Consider the following 16,803-nt stretch of genomic DNA (forward strand, 5'->3'; position numbering starts at 1 on the left):
TGACACTGCTCAGGTCACTCAGCTCCTCCTGGGTTTTGTTTACTGCCTGGTATTTTTGGGAACAGTGCATGGCATCTCCTGTGAAAGAAGCCTAACAAGAACAACAAAGTTGTTTATCCAGTTTGACCACTGGATAAAGCCTGAACACATTGGATAAAGCATCCTCCAGCCTCTCCATCCATTACCAATTAATTATTGAAAGGGTATCTATCGAGTGTTTTTCATATGCATAAAAGTAAAGACAATTCCAGTTGCCATGCAACTGGCTGAGAACCATGTAAACATAAATGCAGTAGTTTCATTTTCATGAATAATCCGATGTATCTGGAGAAAAGGGCTCAGCAGAGCCACCACAGACCAGAGCAGAGGAGCAGCATGAAGGGTGCAGGGGAATTAACCACTTGGCAGCTGGGAGCCTCCTTTTTAGGAATTAATTTGATTATCAGTGCAGCAAAAAAGGCCAGGACCTCATATCCATGGACTGAGGCACAATGGTTTGGCCCCTGGAATGGCATCCTGCAAGACTGACATGGAATATTTATATACAATGCAATCAAGAGAGGTCTTATTGACAATCAGCCATAGCTCAGCATGCAGCCTGATAAGACTTGTAATTATACAGATGAAAAAAGAAATGACAAAAGATGTATGTGATGATTCCAGCTGATCTCTACTGCTTCACACAGACACCATCAATCTCTGCTTAGTTTGGTTTAAAGTACAGATGGTTCCACTAAGCATCAGAGATTCCAGGGCATATCCAGGGTAAGATTGCATACTTTCTCTCTTGAGAAATTTTTTAAAGAGATGAAGTTTTGGAAAACAAAAATATTTGTGAATTCAGGAAAAATGTGGGTATTATTGTTGTAAATAAAAAGATGGGTTAAAAGTTGTTTTATAAAGTAGAACTTAAAAATACACTTTTATTTCAGAAAAACTACATTTAAAGTTGAAAAATTTTGGGGTTTTTTTCCTTTCTCTTTACATTATTCTTTCAGTTTCCCCTGGAAGAAACTTTACTTTTTGGCATGCTTACAATGACAAAAAATTATTTGCCAAGTGCAGAGGCTGAACAACAAAAAACAGCAGAAATTTCTCCCACATTTAGAAGCAGCAAGTAAACACATAGTTTCAATTCTATTCCATCTCTTTCTCCAAAACCCTTTCTCCTGTAGTCTAAACAACCTGATTTAGTTGTTAGCAAGGCCAAGCCCTGCTTTTAAAGCTAATTTACTAAATCCTGAGGTTGTTTATTTTCCCTGCTCTGCTCCTGCAAAGGCTGCAGGGTGCCTTATTCCCACTGAAGAACTGCATCCTCCAGGTGATGCAAATATTATTCTCTTTACCTGTTTCACAAAGTTTTTTCTCCCACCTCTCTTTTCCCTTTGCAACTGACAGACCTGCCAGGGAGCAGATTCTCTTAGGTTGTAATTTAAATCACAGGAGTGAGAACTTGAATCACATTTGTGTAAGTGATTGATAGATTCAGCTGAGATATATATATAGATATATATATATATATATAGGGTTCTGTTTGTTGCTGTTTCTTTATACCTGCATACAATTTGTAAGAGTAGGCAGTACGGTTTTAAACACAGCTAATATTACTCCTTAATACACTCAAAAGAATTGTTTGGCATTTAACTTTATAATAAAAGGTATCAATTAGGAACTGTCAATGTTTTCAGTAGTGATATCTAATTACTGTAACTTGCTATAGGCTATCTTGTTAAATTCTAGTTGAATGACTAAGTATTCCTGACAAGTTTAATGCATTATTAAAGGTGTAATTACTTGGTTATTGCTCATGTAATTCTGAGTTAATTACATGACATCTAAATTCATCATTTTTATGTTTATTGAACTTTGGTAAATTCATTTTTAGCTATTGCTTGGTATTTACACTGTGACTCTCTTCTGCTCATTTTGAACTTAAAGGAGGTTGGAGCTGCATTCTCCCAGTGCAGCAGGAGAAACCAGGAAGGGGAAAGGATCTACAGTCACAACAAGTCTGATTTTCCTCTCAGTTTTCCATTTTCCTATGCTTTCCTTGCCTGCTGGCATTTTAACCACACTGTGATTTGCTGTTTTTAACAGTAGAAAATTAGACTACAAGTTTTCAGATGGAGTGAAATGCTGATCCTACTGAAATCAGTGGCAAAGCTCTCACCCTGAGGAGTGACAGGAGTTTACCTTTGTGAACTTTTGTTGTGGGAGCAGAGAACAAACTCCCCCAAGGGCACAGGGATAGAGGATTTTCTGGGAGTTGGCATCAGCAGTCAGATGCCAAAGGGGTGTCTCCAGGAGTCACTGTAATTTCCACTCACAGCATTCAGAAGAAATGCATAAATAAACAATGCATCAGAAATTCCCTTCTACTGCTATGCTCCCTCCCTGTGCAAGGCCTTATTTTCCAGCCTTGATTGGCAAACACAGCTTCTTGTGCTCCCCCAGGCTCACAGCACAGCCCTTTTCTCCCCAGACTCCTCACTCTGCTGACCCACAGCAGGTGGAAAAGCAAATGCTGTCCATGCCACAGCTACCAAACCAAAACCCTGACAAGCTCAAGTGCCATCATTATACAGTCAGTGAATCCGAGGTTATAAATCTTGCTTCATTCCCATTTGGAAGAAAGATCTTCAATTAAGCAGAAATTGATTTTCTAATGATTTTTTTGCCTGCTCATGATTGGTAGATTGTTTGAAACTGTTCCAGCCCAACAACATACAGACAGAACAATTAAACATGCATCCTAGCTGACAGCAGGACTGATTTTAAGTCAGTGAATTCAATTTAGACCTTTGATTTTTGGCAAGATGTGCACCTAGCAACAATTATGAAGAAAGAAAATATTATCCCAGCTAGCCTTTGCAACTCTCAAGGCAGTCAGAAAGCAAGGAGGAAATGCAATGGGGCTTGGGAAGTTGTTTCTGATTTTATGGAATCCCTCACTACTCTGCAGTGCATGTAACACTGAAGTTAGTGCACTTTCCAATTAAATAAATTACTTCAGTAGTTTGTGATGACTGAAACATTAGTGGAGGTTTGAGTAAGTTATTTGGCAGTTCAGATGCCACATTATCATTGTTGATAATGATACTTAGGAAATTAGGGACCCACAATCACAGTTTTCAAAGCATATCTAAATTTTAATGTTGATGGAAAAGACTCAAAATGGATCGATTCAAAGCCCACTAAGCTTAACTTGGATTTTTTCCATTAATTTCAAAGTCCTCTAAACCAAAATTTAAGGTATAGTCCTTCTATAAAATAATACTTTCCATGCACAGAGAACAATCAGAATAGGATTAAAATCCTATTAGATGTGAATTAAGCTAATAATTCAAACCTTACTCTATAATGATACATTGACAGGCACTGGTTTACCTTCTAAACTCTCTAGATGTAGTTCTGATCCTACTAATTTTGTTAATAAGGTATAATTAAAATTGAGATCCTTACACCTACAGGACAATCCTGAATGCAGTTATCTGTGTTGTGTTAATAATTAGTGAAGCTCACCTTGACTCACCGTCCCTGGAGGGATTTAAAAGTCATGTGGATGTGGTACTTGGTTTAAACACCATGGTTTAGTGGTGGGATTGGCAGTGCTGGGGTGGATTAGATGATTTTAAAGGTCTTTTCCAACCTAAACGATTCTATGATTTCATGACAGAGCTGTGACAAGGATGATACAAACACAGGACAAGAAGACAAACTGCTCCCTGAGAAGTTAAAATGTCACTGTCAAAGCAACAGACAGCAGACTCAGAAAAATTGAGAATGCAAAGAAGCTCTGAGACAACACTATTTGTCAAGAAAGACAAGAGATAGTAGCTCACTAGCAATTGAATCCTTGTTGTAACTTGGTAGGCATCCGAGAACTGAGCAAAACCACTGGAGCACCAAGCCAGCCTGAACCACAAGTCTCAGTCATTCCAAAGCTGGACCATGGTGTGTCTCCAGTTTAATCTTTTCCATCTGCAGATGATGTTGGCCAGGGGAATCCAAACCTTGCTAAAAGGAGTCAGTAAAAGTAGGTGCAATGTTTTCTTGAAGCAATCAAAGTAAATCCCATTTTCTATCAGTCTAATAAAGAAAGTTTGGAGATTTTCAGCTTGCATTTCCTAGTATGTTAATTTCATCTTTGCCCACATATTATTCTGCTTGATCTGACCTGAATCTGACTTATTGCATTTCCCAAACTACTTTTCACTCAGCGGTTAATTAAAAGATTTGGTCCCTGACACACTGCTTACAGCCCTTATTGGCACCCATTAGCCCAGCTAGACTAATTCTCCTGAAAAGCAAACCTCCTTATATTCCCAGGGTCAAAAGTTCACAGACAATTCCCTAAATCTTTAACATTCACTATTAGTTCATTATTAGAACCTACTCTGCTGTAAGAGGCTGTATTCAAATGTAGGCATAAAAAGTCATTCAAAAAAGACAGTTTCTCACACAAATTCATCACTTGCCAGTTCACTCCATCACTGTGTGTACATTAGGACTGTACAGTGCAAGAAATGTGAAACCCATTTTTTTCAACTTTCCTTTGAGTATTTTTTTTGTTTCTAATATACAACCAACAGAGAAAGTGCATGTTCTAATTTACAGTAAGCAATTAGCGTATGCATTGTGCCTCAAAATAACCCCAGCAGTTGATTTTGCTGTGCACACACCCAGAGCATGGCACTGCCTGTCAGACACACACAGGACTAAAATCCATGCATGGACAAGAAACACTGAAAGCAGAAGAACCTAAATTCTGACAGTCCCACTTAAATGAAGGGAGTCAAAATTCAAGAGCAGCTCTCAGCTGAGGCTGTAAATAAATAAATACACACACACAACCACATTCTCTCACACACACACATATGTGCACGCTTATAAACACACTGAAATTCATGCCTCTTTCGAAATAAAAGATAAACCAGATTTGGATCTAGGTGGTGGGGCTTCCCCTCAAGCCCTGAATCTCTGAGAAATCTGGGCTTTGGCTCCAGCCCATCTTTACTGTGCTGATGTAAAGCTAGAAACAAAGTCACTTGAGCAGGTGTGTGGGAAGGGAAAAAGGCAAAGTTTAATTATTAAAACTATGTGGCTGTGCAAGCATCCCACTTAAGTTAAGAGGAGTTGTCATTAAACTCGACCTTTCCCCCTTGAACCTGGTGTCTGGAATAGCTCAGACACCAATGATGACCTTATGTATTTCTTTTAATTATTCTGAAGTAACCTCCTCCAGCTCACTACAAGCCCTCAGCTACTTCAAGCAAAGACATTCTAATGATTTCGATTAAATCTTGGCCTCTCCCCAGCAGAGCACAAATTAAAAGCATTACTAGGAGGATACAAGCTTCAGCGCTTGGAAGTGTTATATAAAGAGTGGGGAAAGCTGCCAAGAGCTTGTTGTCATTTCATAGAGAGTGGGGGATGATTAACCCCTTGGTGCCTTCTCATACCCTGGCAAGATCACATGTCTCCCTCCCAGGGGGTTTTCTCCTAATGATTGTTCCCCACATTGCACTTTACAACCTTTTCAACATGATATTTGGATAATATGTTCTTCCAATGAAGCACTGTCATATTTAGGCTCCGAAATGGAAATATATGGGCAGAATGTGGAGAAAAGAGCTCTAGCTGGGCTCTGCAAATCCCATTCCAGAGGTGCTCTAACCTGTCCTATCCATGGCTGCACTTCTACACAGAGTTATCATTTTCCCATAGGCATTGCCTCAGCAGAAATCAGAATGCAGAGCTTGAGCACAGCTTTGTTCACCCATCACCAGCTCCATCACTGGTGGCACCAGCAAATTGTCACCCTCTGGTGGCCCAGCCTCTGCCAGGGGTGACAATGCACAGCTTGCTATTGCAATGCCCATCACACTTAGGTCTCCTGCCACCAGCATTAGAAAGGTCTGTCCACTGAACAAGCACAGAGGGATTTTTATTTTTTTTACATATAATCATGGAGATCAAAGCAAAAATCTTTCTTTTGAAAAGCATCTCTCTCTACATTATTTTTTAACAGCCCATTCAGCTGATAGCAATAAAAAAAACAAAACCAAAAAACTACAAACTGGGGTAAACCATGAGACATTCCTGAAATAAATGCACAAAAATCTTACATAAAACAATTGTCTCAAAGTAACTGTGAGGAGTGGAACTAGGCAAATTTGATTTACATCCTGGTATCATTATAAGCAACAGACTTGTATGTTTAGTCTCTCTCCGCTTTCTTTCCCATTTGCTATCTTGTTAAAATGCAAATAATGAATCTAAATGATTCAAAAGTACTTTCAGCTATTCGGATAAAAAAATTAAAAGGCAGATGCAAGACCGAACTGCTCCTAGAAAGGAGTGACTGTCACAGTTGATGACATCAGTCATCCAAAGCTGCTTTACCCAGGGAAAAACAAACCTACGAATTCTGAATCTTTGAAAATTCTCACTTGTGGCCACTTGCACTCAGGGAAATGAAAAAAAGCTATGAAATAGTAACCATCCATCCAATAGTAACTATCCATCCCCTCCACCCACTTTGCACAGCACTAGCTGAGTACCTGGATGCCAAGCAGCAGCTGTTCTGCCCTCTGAGATGCTAAACCACCCAAAACACAGACATGCCACAGACTCTCAAGTGTGATGCAAATCAGAGAGTCAAAATTAATTACCTTCCAGTAAAGATGTAAAATCACTGGGAGAAAAGATTGCTATGTTCAAGCTTTTAGTCCAGTATTAAAAAATCAGGGAGCAAAGCATCCCAGCAAAACCTTATAGGATGAGTTTAGAGAATATATTTTGAAAGGTGGGTGAGATGAGCCCTGAGAGGTGATGTGGGGGAGCTGACAGCCTTGTGATGCCTCATCCTCCAGATTTATACAAACGAAATCAAGGAAGCACTAAACCAGCAGGGGATTATTATCTCTAGAGATAACTACAGACAGTTTCATTTTAAAAACAATCAGCATCATCACTGTGTTTTCCATTTATTGAAACACAGGAATGTGATGGAGTATCCAGCTCCTTCCAGAAGTCAGAGCAACTTCCTCCCTGAAAGAAAAATTTCCATAAAAAGAATCAACTCACTTCATTTGTTCTTTTTTTAAAGATGCTGTGCTGAGCCTGTGCTTGCCCCCTGCCTGCATCTTGCCAGCCCTTGTGCTCACTGATATTCCTATTTCTACCCAACAGCAGAATACATTGGCTGCACCTTGGTGTGGTCCAAAGGAGGCTATGAAGGGCTGGAACACCATGTTTTTGGAGACTGAGAGCTAGGGATGTTCATCCTGGAGAAAGAAAGGCTCTGGGGAGACCTCAGAGCACATTCCTGTGCCTAAAAGGGCTCCAAGAGAGCTGGAAAGGGACTTTGAATGAGGGGCTGGAGTGACAGATCAAGAGGGAATGGCTTTAAACTGACAGTCTCAATCTAGATTAGATATTAGGAGGAAATCCTTCCCTGTGAGGGTGGGGAGGCCCTGGCTCAGGGTGCCCAGAGAAGCTGTGGCTGCCCCTGGATCCCTGGCAGTGTCCAAGGCCAGGCTGGACAGGGCTTGGAGCAACCTGGGATAGTGGAAGGTGTCCTGCCATGGCAGGGGGTTTGGAAGTAGATAATCCTTAAAATCTCTGCCAAAGCAAAGCACTCTGTAATTCTGTGATCTTAATTTCAAGGTTAAGGACATAATTACCCAGATCATGTAGAAAAGAATTTAAACCTACAGTAATCCCATGAAACCAGATTTTGCTCAGCTGAATGCTGTGAATTTTTCTTTGCACAGGATCTTTCCTTTGCTACCAAAGATCTTCTCCACTGGCTTTCCCCTCTTCCTTTACCACCCATTTGTTATTTGGCATTGGGAAGAGGGGGGAAAATTCACTTCAGATGTGTAATGAAAACATGCAGATTGTCAATTTTTTACATGATCAGGCTTCATATTTTTCTACTGGCACGACTTTAAAATTGTTTTAAAAAGTTCCACTATCTCTCAATAGAAGCTCTGAAGCCACTTCAGTAAACAGAAGCAGAGGGTTGAAGGTAACAAGGGAGATGGCAAAAAGATTATTAACCACTTTTAATAATCACAGTACAGAAAAACACATTAAATATGTCTCCTTTTTTGTTTGATCCCTCATTTCTATCCTCCTGTTGCAATGCACCAATGCTGTTTTGCTGAGCAACTCAGGATGAAAATTCCTTAATATAATAAGAAATCCCCAGTCAATTAGCATGTCAAATCAGGAAATAATTCCCCACACTACATCAAAAAGACCCACTCCTACCTTTTGTCAGTCACTGGATTGAAATAAAGAGGTAGCTGCACACAAAGCAAGCTGTCATGTCAAACAATACATCCTTCACTCACTGGAGATATAAACACATTAAAATGTGGCAGGAGAAAAAGAGTCAGCCGAACCTGTGTAATGGAATTGGCTAATTGGATAAATTACACTTTGATAATGATGATAATCATCCAGGAGACATCCTGTCCCATAGTTCTGCTGTTCAGGACTTTGCTTGCTACTTCCCCTTCTCACTTGATTCCTTGTGCTAGAAAATGCAGTGTACAACACCTAAAGGACTCAGCTCTGCTTGACTGAAGATTTCTTCCCCAACCCTTGATGTAATCCAGGATTTTGGAGTTGTCATAAACTCAGTAAACTGGGATTGCAGTCACAATAAGCAAACACAGTTCTCAAAACCAGGTTCCAACAGATGATGGGAAACTGAAAAATTACTTGCTCTGAATGCACATCACTTTTCACGCACACAGAATTTATTCTATGTATTAATATTCCTGGAAAACATGCAGGCTGGAATAAATAATATTAACCAGCCTGCCATTAGCATATGGCAGGCACACACTTTGAGAAAACTTTGACACTAAGCAAACATTTAATAATTAGTGTAACTATCCATTAATAGAATTGATATATACATTTAATAATCAGTGTAATTATCCATTTATAGAATTGAAATATTTCATTCTGAAATATTAATTTTTTTAAAAAAGAAAGTATTTTTACTAAATAATCTCTCTTCCTGCTAAAAACCAAGTAGAAATTTAAAAAATACATTATAAAAACTACATATCTTTCACATTGTGCTATTTCACACTCATTAAACACTGCACAGAAATCAATGCAGCATGAATGGGGTTGACTTCCAAACTCAGACAAGTTTCTTGAGCCCAAATTAGGAAGAGCAAGAACTTTTGGAGGCACAAACCCCTCATTTTCACACTCCATTCCCCAGGGGTGCAGCCAGCACAGGCAGCACCCACCTCCCCCAGCAGCAGCCTGCAGCGCTGCACTGCCAGGCCAAGTTTAAAATAACAAAATTCCATGTATTTATTTGCTTTTTACAGCAACATTCCAAGCAGAACAACCATCAAGGGAAACTTAAAATCAAACTGCATCTTAGGGTCTGAATGCAAGGGAACATGCTGACCTGGCTGGAAATGAAGAGACACCACCAGCTTTCTGCTCATATTCTTCATGCCCCAACCATCCTAAATGACTCTCAACCTCCAAATTGTACACAGAGTAAAACATCACAAGGAACAATGCGAATCCTGTCATGGGTCATTGGATTTTTTGTGATTATTAAGATAAACTCCGAGAGACAAAAGCTTAACAGTCTGCAGAAAAAAGTCCCTGTGATAATTGATTTAAGATGAAAATTGATCAAGTCATTTTTGTAAGGCGTAAAAAGATGGTATTTTCAAAGAGTAATAAAAATTACAAATATTCATTTCTTCTATCCCCTTAAGACACATGAGGAGTAGTCAGCCAAGATCTCCTTATCAGATGGTTGGCACCATCCAACAGAAGCAGGCTTCATTTGCAATTTGATTTGTACAGCACAGGGTTGAAATGAGGGGCAGTGAATTTCTGAGCCACTACATTATATGCATCCAGCCTGGAACTCCATTTATCAGAATATGTTTTGTGGTCTAAAGGATCTTTAATCACATAATATTTGACTAAAAAGTGAATGGTTTTAATGACGTTTACTGCTATTACTTGAAGGTATAGGAAAGGGGAAGCTGGTTCACTGGTTAATTCAGCCAATTTTATTTTTCCTGACATTTTGGAAACATGTAAAAGCTCTTGCTTGGCAAGGTTCATGGTCTGGCAATTCTGCAAGATGCAATCTTTTAAAATCAGGACTTGGGAGCACAGAAGTTAATGTTTGGAGGGAGCTGTGTTATTTGGCTCCTGAGGATTTCTCAAGATGCAAGGAGCAGCTTGTCTTTCCTCTTCCAGCATCAAAACCATCTTGCACCAGTGTGTAAGAGCAGATGACCAAGATGAATAACTTACACACAACACCATGGCGTGAGGAGACCAATATCCATGAAAAAGCAGTTGAATAAACAAAGCCCACATTAAAAGCTTGATGGTGATCTAAAGTAAAGTGATTTGTCTTCCTTTCCCTTCTTATTCACAGGTGATTTGCTACTGCAGTGTCCAAGCAATACCACTTAGAATAAACTGTCAGAGCAAATTTGTTCTTCCTTCCTTCCTTTGGCCAGAGGAGACTTTACTCCTCTTCCAGCCACACATCATCTGCAGTTAAGCCTAACCTTGTTTTCTCAGTTATTCCCCAAACCAGCATCTCTCAAATGACTCTTTTTTTTGCTCCTGGGTATCTTTTTTTCAATCTTCAGAAAAATAGAACAAATTAGTGATCAGGCAAGTCATACTTTGAAATGCCTAGAGGTGGAAGGAGGAAACAGGCAAGGGAGGAATGGGGAAAGAAGAGGATTCAACTCCACAAAATAAACCTTTCTAAATGGTTTGGGATTTCACCTCCATCAAAAGGGTTGTGCACATGAAGGAAATTTTCCCAGGAATTCCTTACAGGTTCTCAGTGGACAAAGCAGTATTTCAAGAAAACACAGGCTGCCTTAATGACATCCTCAGCCTCTCTGCCATCCCCTCCTGACAGGAGGTGTTTGCAGGGTGCTTTAGAGAAACACAAACACTAATCCAAAAAACAGCTGGGGAGTGGGAGTGGAAAATTCCTAAATTCTTAACCGTGCAACATGCAGTGTATCAACAGCTTTTGTGAGAGCTTTTGAAAACATCAACAAGCCATGCAGCTCCCAGCACTTTGCAAAACAAATGTACTCAGATATTAAGGCCGCAGAGGTGACTTTGTCAACCAGCAGAAAACATGACAACAGCAAAGCAGGGAATGTGGGGGAAGCTGTTTGGAATTTTTATTATTGTCAGCTAGGGAGATGAAAACACAGACAGAACACGGCATCTACTCCCACAGGAAAATTGCATTCAGCCTGGAAGTCTACTTGAAAAGAAAAACAACAAATAACAGAAATGAGCAGGAAGAAACAAAGGCTTTCGAGCCAATTTCTCCATTCCCTATTTGGCACAAGGCTGTGAGGAGGAAAGGAAAAGTTAAGTTTAAAGCATCTTTTCACCTTCTGTGCTCACCAACAGATCAGCTAACACCAGTCTAGCAGCTTGAACTCTTCCTACCCATGTGTGGTTTAACCCAGACCCCAAAAAGGGAGTCCCATTTCCCTGGAAGTTGTGAGGTGCTCTGAACAAACTGCAGAACCCCTTTGCTTTCTATTGGAGCAAAACCAATATGAAAATAAGCTTAAGAAAGCTTTTTCCTGCCTGAATCACCTCCAGTCAGAATTCTAGTGGAGGAAGTGGGAGCTTCCCAAAGGAAGAGCTTCCCAAAGAGGGGATGGAGGAGGGCTGTTCCTGTGGGTGCCAACAGGCTGCTGTGTCACCTGGGCTGCAATGCCATGGGTCTCCTGTGACAATGACACTTCCCGGGGATACCAGAGGTCAGTGCTTCCCTCCCATGCCCCTCTCATACCCTACCCCTGGAGACACTCATTAATGCACTGTGCTCAAACACCAGCCTGGCTAACAGCTGATTTCGGACTCCAAAACAACATAAAGAACAAAAGTGTCACAAAATGCCACAGGTATAATTTGAAGGCTTGTTTCTGGCACCACCACTGCCCACACTTACCTGCCCTCCCACCCACAGCTGCTAGTGCAAGTATTTCAAAGGAATCACTATGAAATGATGCCACATACAAATAAACTTCCTAAAATGAAAAGTGGAAAACAGATATTAGACATGATCACCTCTAAGGTGTAACTCAGGGATCAACTCTGCAAATGACTGTCAGCCCAACCAGGGTGAGGAAAGAGAAACATCAAGATGTCACTGAGAATGTGGCCCAGGGGGACACAACCTCCTTAAACCATTTTTTCTGCAAGCACCAGTACAGCTACACTGGAGCTACCCTGGAACAATTTAAGATGGGCTTTCTACACCTCCCAAAACCCTTCAGTGGACTTGTAAGCCAAAATTCTCCTAAAACACATTCCCCTCAGTGCAAAACCAAGTGGAAACTCTTTGCACACATATTGTTATAAAGTGGGTGGGGAGAAACCTAAAAGGAATTTCAGTTCTTTGGGACTAATAATGTTCAAAGACAGGAGCAGCTTTTTGTCTCAGGCTCCCATCTGGGCTGTACCCAGGATTCCCATCTCAAAGTCAATGAACCATGCAATGTTTTATCTTATAGCCCTCAAAGGCAGTAGCACGTTGAGTATGATCCATTTCTTTAACGTACAAAACAAAGGAATATATTTTCCATATGTTTGTCACATGTTCCATTCAAGCCCCATTGCCAAGTCTTAGCACAGCTGATGTGCAGTGGATTTGTAGGGTCTGACCTTGAAAGAGTTTAGTCTTAGCTGTGCATTTCTCTTTAATTTGTGCACAACCACTGCAAGTGTTTGTAAGCACTGAGCAGCCATGCCTGAAAATTTCTATTTCTTAAATATGTAACTGAAATCCCATCATATAGGATATGCTGTACAACATAGCTACGTAGGTTTGTTAATTCTTTTTTATTCTTTTTAAAGTACATAAGTACACTGAGTAAGGACTACAGAAATTACCTATGTGGTGCAGCAATACAACATTACAAATACACACACTACTTTTGTGCTCACCAGCGAGGGTTTTATCACCACAGTGTTTGAACTTTCTCCTACTAAACCGTTTCTTCCTTCCTCCTCCAAGTATAAGAGAAATAAATTTTATTTGTTTGCATGGATTTATATAGTTTATGGAAATGAATTCTTGTTTTCCCTTTTAGATTACTGAGTTTTGTTAAACTGTGTTCTGACTACAAGTATCTTTTCTGGAACAGGAGCTTGGATTTTTTTACATAAATTATTTACTGATGAATTATAGCATATTCAAACAAAAAGTAGCATGCTGTTCAATACAGTTTTTTGTTTTCATTTTTCTCCAGCAAAATTAAACAAAATTATTTTCTTTCTTCAGCCTAAGAAGAGAAAGTGAAATTCATCTTAGGTAAAAGGGAGAGCAGGGACACTTTCCACTTGGTTTTCATAGTTACCTTCCCAATAAAAACAGCCTTGGTGTGAATGCCATTTCTAAGGAGTCTATATTACACACACGTAACAAAACAAGCCCCCAGACACTGGGAACCCATGCACACAATTCCTCAACCTCAATCTGTAAAAATCAGAGCAGAGCTAGTGGAGAAATTCAACTACACTCCTTTGAGTAAGGAATAGAGTAGAATAATCCATTGCAATCTCCTCTGCACTGACTCCAGAACTCAGGTTTTGTTCTGCCACCAGTGCTGCTGCAAGATCTAAAGCAAGTGACACCAGCTGCCATTTTCACAAACATTTTCCAGTTTGGGTGTTGATTTTCCATTTAGATTGGAGGCTTTCCAAGTCAGGAACTGGATGTCATGACTACAAAAGGTTACCACTACCAAGGCTCAGCTCTTCCCTATGGCCCCAGTTCTTGGGACAAGAAGGACACAACACAAGCATCCCACTGCCACTGAAACTATCTGGTTACACAGAGGCCAGACCACCTTCTCCCTTTTCAAATAATTAGCATGTGATGAGTGGGCACAGCCCAAATCATTTAATGATCCTGAAGATAGTTAAATGATCCTAAAAAGGCACACGGAGATCTGAGAGTGCAAAATGATCTTGAGCAACCAAAGCAACTAGTCACTGGGCTTTCCTGCCTCATGGGTGATGGGCAGCAGGGAATAAGTTCCTGATCATACACCTTCACATATCTTCAGAACTAGAGACATTTCAGTTTGGGTTACTTTGAGGAAAAATAACCTCTGTACAGCAAAAAATTAAGCCCAAGCCCATCCATGTGCAGCCCAAGCTGCTCACTCACACATAGCTGAGCTGGCTCCTCAGGTCTGTCTTGTCAGCCAGAGTTAAAGGCAGCCATGCAGCAAACTCCTGCCTGGAGGAGGTGTTTTCAAGCCTGTGCCCCTTCACTACAGCCAAGAACAACTGTCCTCTCCAATGCTCTGAAGACTCCTTCCACTAACATCTTTCCCACTACTTTGTGTTCTCACACTGGATGTCATTTTCCTATATGCTAGAAGTCCTTACCCTCACTAAAAATCCCTCACTGATGAAAATGGATTTATTCTGCCCCAATCAAAACTGAATACTCCAAGAACTAGGGAAGGGTGAGTTGTTTCAGGCCCTGCTCCAAGGAGTTAAGAACTTTAAAGGCCCCACAGGCAACTGCTGCTGAAGCACATCGTGTCTGTACTGCTGCAGTTCTGGTAAAGCACCTGACTATAACACAGCTCCCTTGCTAATCAGGTATTTTGTCCTTCATTTGCATGTGCTTCCAGCTGCTGTGGGTGCCACTGTCAGCACTGCTGCTGCATACACAATCCTCCTCTACACCTCTGCACACCAATTTTTGCAACAAATCCTCATTATCCAGCACAAAGGTGGACACTCCACCTTGTACTACAAGGTCCCTGTGCAAGTTATTAATGATTAAAAGCAATTTCCTACCTTTATGTTCACATCTCCATTGCCCATGCACTTTGAAAAACAGAATCTAATACAAATGACATGGCTTTCAAAAGTTTCTGCTTTACCCCTGGGCAAAAAACAATTAACACCTTGATGGAGCTTTTATCAATCAATTTTCATTTAGTTTCTTTCTATTAAAAAGCCTTAAGATGCTATACTGAACACAGGGAGCAACAGCAATGTACTTCGAGGTAAAACAACAGTATTACTCAAAACAATGTGAATGGTATGTTTTGCAATTTGTGGAGGTAGATCCCATTGATCAACTTTATTGCAAATCACAGCCTATCATGGGATTAATTTGTTTTTTCAAATATAAAGCAGAGGACATTACTCTGACTTGAAAGGATTTTATTTTGTATTAAATTGGTGAAGTAGCAAACACTATTTGATATACATTTACCAAGTAAGAGCAGCTATACATATTGGGCAGCACACAATGTCACAAAATTATGGCTTAATTTCCTGAGGGAGTAGCTATGAAAGTGCAGATATCCTATTCCTAATAACAATCTAATTATTATATAAATAGCCGATGAAAATCAAAATTTGGATCCTGAATTAATTTTACAGCTTGACCTAGCCTGAGCCAGTGGTGTAAATCTAGGGAAGTTCCTATGAAGTTCCTCTGATTTTACATCAATCTGTTTGAAATCAAACTTGGCCCAAAATGCTAAAGAGCACAGAACAGCTGCCTATTGATGTCTGCATAGATTTGAAAGCTTGATGCAACAGCGTTAGCATATTGATTTTTCCCCCCTAGGAATTTGCAAGAAAAGAAATAAAAATTCAGTGTTTGATCCCAAATCTGAGCAAACTTCAGGGCTTGCTTACAGTTTGGTACAGAAAAACAAAGCAAGGGAGATAAGAATGTAGAGATTTCAGCTCGTACCAGGCAGTTACAAATGGGCTGCACTGACCACAAAGAAGACAAGAGGCTCTTTAAAGTTAAAAGAAGAAAAGAAACACGGGTTGGAAATTATTTTCTTAGAGTGAAACATCTTGCAGTGAAATGACTGAATACTGAGGAATCCAATTACTATTGTTGTGGGGAAAGAAGCCTTTCCAAATGGGCTGTTTAAACACAAAAGCTATCTTATTAAAGATTTCTTTATCAAACCTAAGGTCTCATTGGAATTACAGATCACTTAGGCACCAGTGTGACAGACATCTAATATTGGGCTGACCCAGCTTCTACTCAAGTAAACTGGAAAAGTCCCACTATTCTCAAAAAACATTAGGTCAAGTCTGAGACAAAAAAAAAAATTAGGTAAAAAAAGTTTGGATTTACAATTAATCCAGTTGCTGGTGTTGGGAGGTCCATTGATTGTAACTGAGGATGAATTCACAGCTGGAACAATTCAAGGGATTGCATTGCATACCTCCCTTTATCTGAGTAAAAGCAGGTTCTTTTTTATCCAAACTCCAGGGATCTTTCAAAACTAATTAGCATGTTCTAAAGTTCACCTGGTCACTCAAAATCTTGACCATACTTTGGGCTAATCATCCACAACCAACGGGGCTGAATTCCCATATCCCAGAACTGGCAGTGGGTTAATTCTAAGATTCTGCACTGAAAATGATGCTGTGATGAAGAACAACTTGGAATCCTAATATTTTTTCTTCACAGCCCTTCAAAGACAAGAATATTAGACTTCAGCCTAGTTTTGAAAATCACACAGGCAAAAATTCGGGGGCTGAAAACTGCTCCTGAATTTCATTTTATTAAAGATTCATACAAGATTTCAAATTACTTTGGTTTTTTTTTTTTACTGCTTTAGCCATTTACTCCTCCATCCCCCATTTATCACCCCAGCAAATTGCTGATAATTGTTTATTTGAATAGAAATTAAAACACATAAAACCACTTCACATCATGTCCTTAAAACCAAACCAGCC

General features: G+C 40.0%; 1 long non-coding RNA gene across 2 annotated transcripts in view; it reads right to left on the reverse strand.

Moving 5' to 3' along the window:
- The window catches only part of LOC146428811 (uncharacterized), an 87,812-nt gene that overhangs the window by 24,807 nt on the left and 46,202 nt on the right, over positions 1-16,803 (reverse strand). The window contains exon 1 of one of the 2 annotated variants that reach the window (XR_014855927.1): positions 6,675-6,750. The exons of the other annotated variant lie outside the window; for it this stretch is intronic. This is a non-coding gene — a long non-coding RNA (uncharacterized LOC146428811). Of the gene's footprint in view, positions 1-6,674; positions 6,751-16,803 lie in introns of those variants that run through there. 2 annotated transcript variants of the gene reach the window in all.

The sequence above is a fragment of the Lichenostomus cassidix genome, chromosome 20 (assembly GCF_008360975.1).
Source record: "Lichenostomus cassidix isolate B80296 chromosome 20, HeHo_3.0, whole genome shotgun sequence".
In the NCBI taxonomy this organism is placed as follows: domain Eukaryota; kingdom Metazoa; phylum Chordata; class Aves; order Passeriformes; family Meliphagidae; genus Lichenostomus; species Lichenostomus cassidix.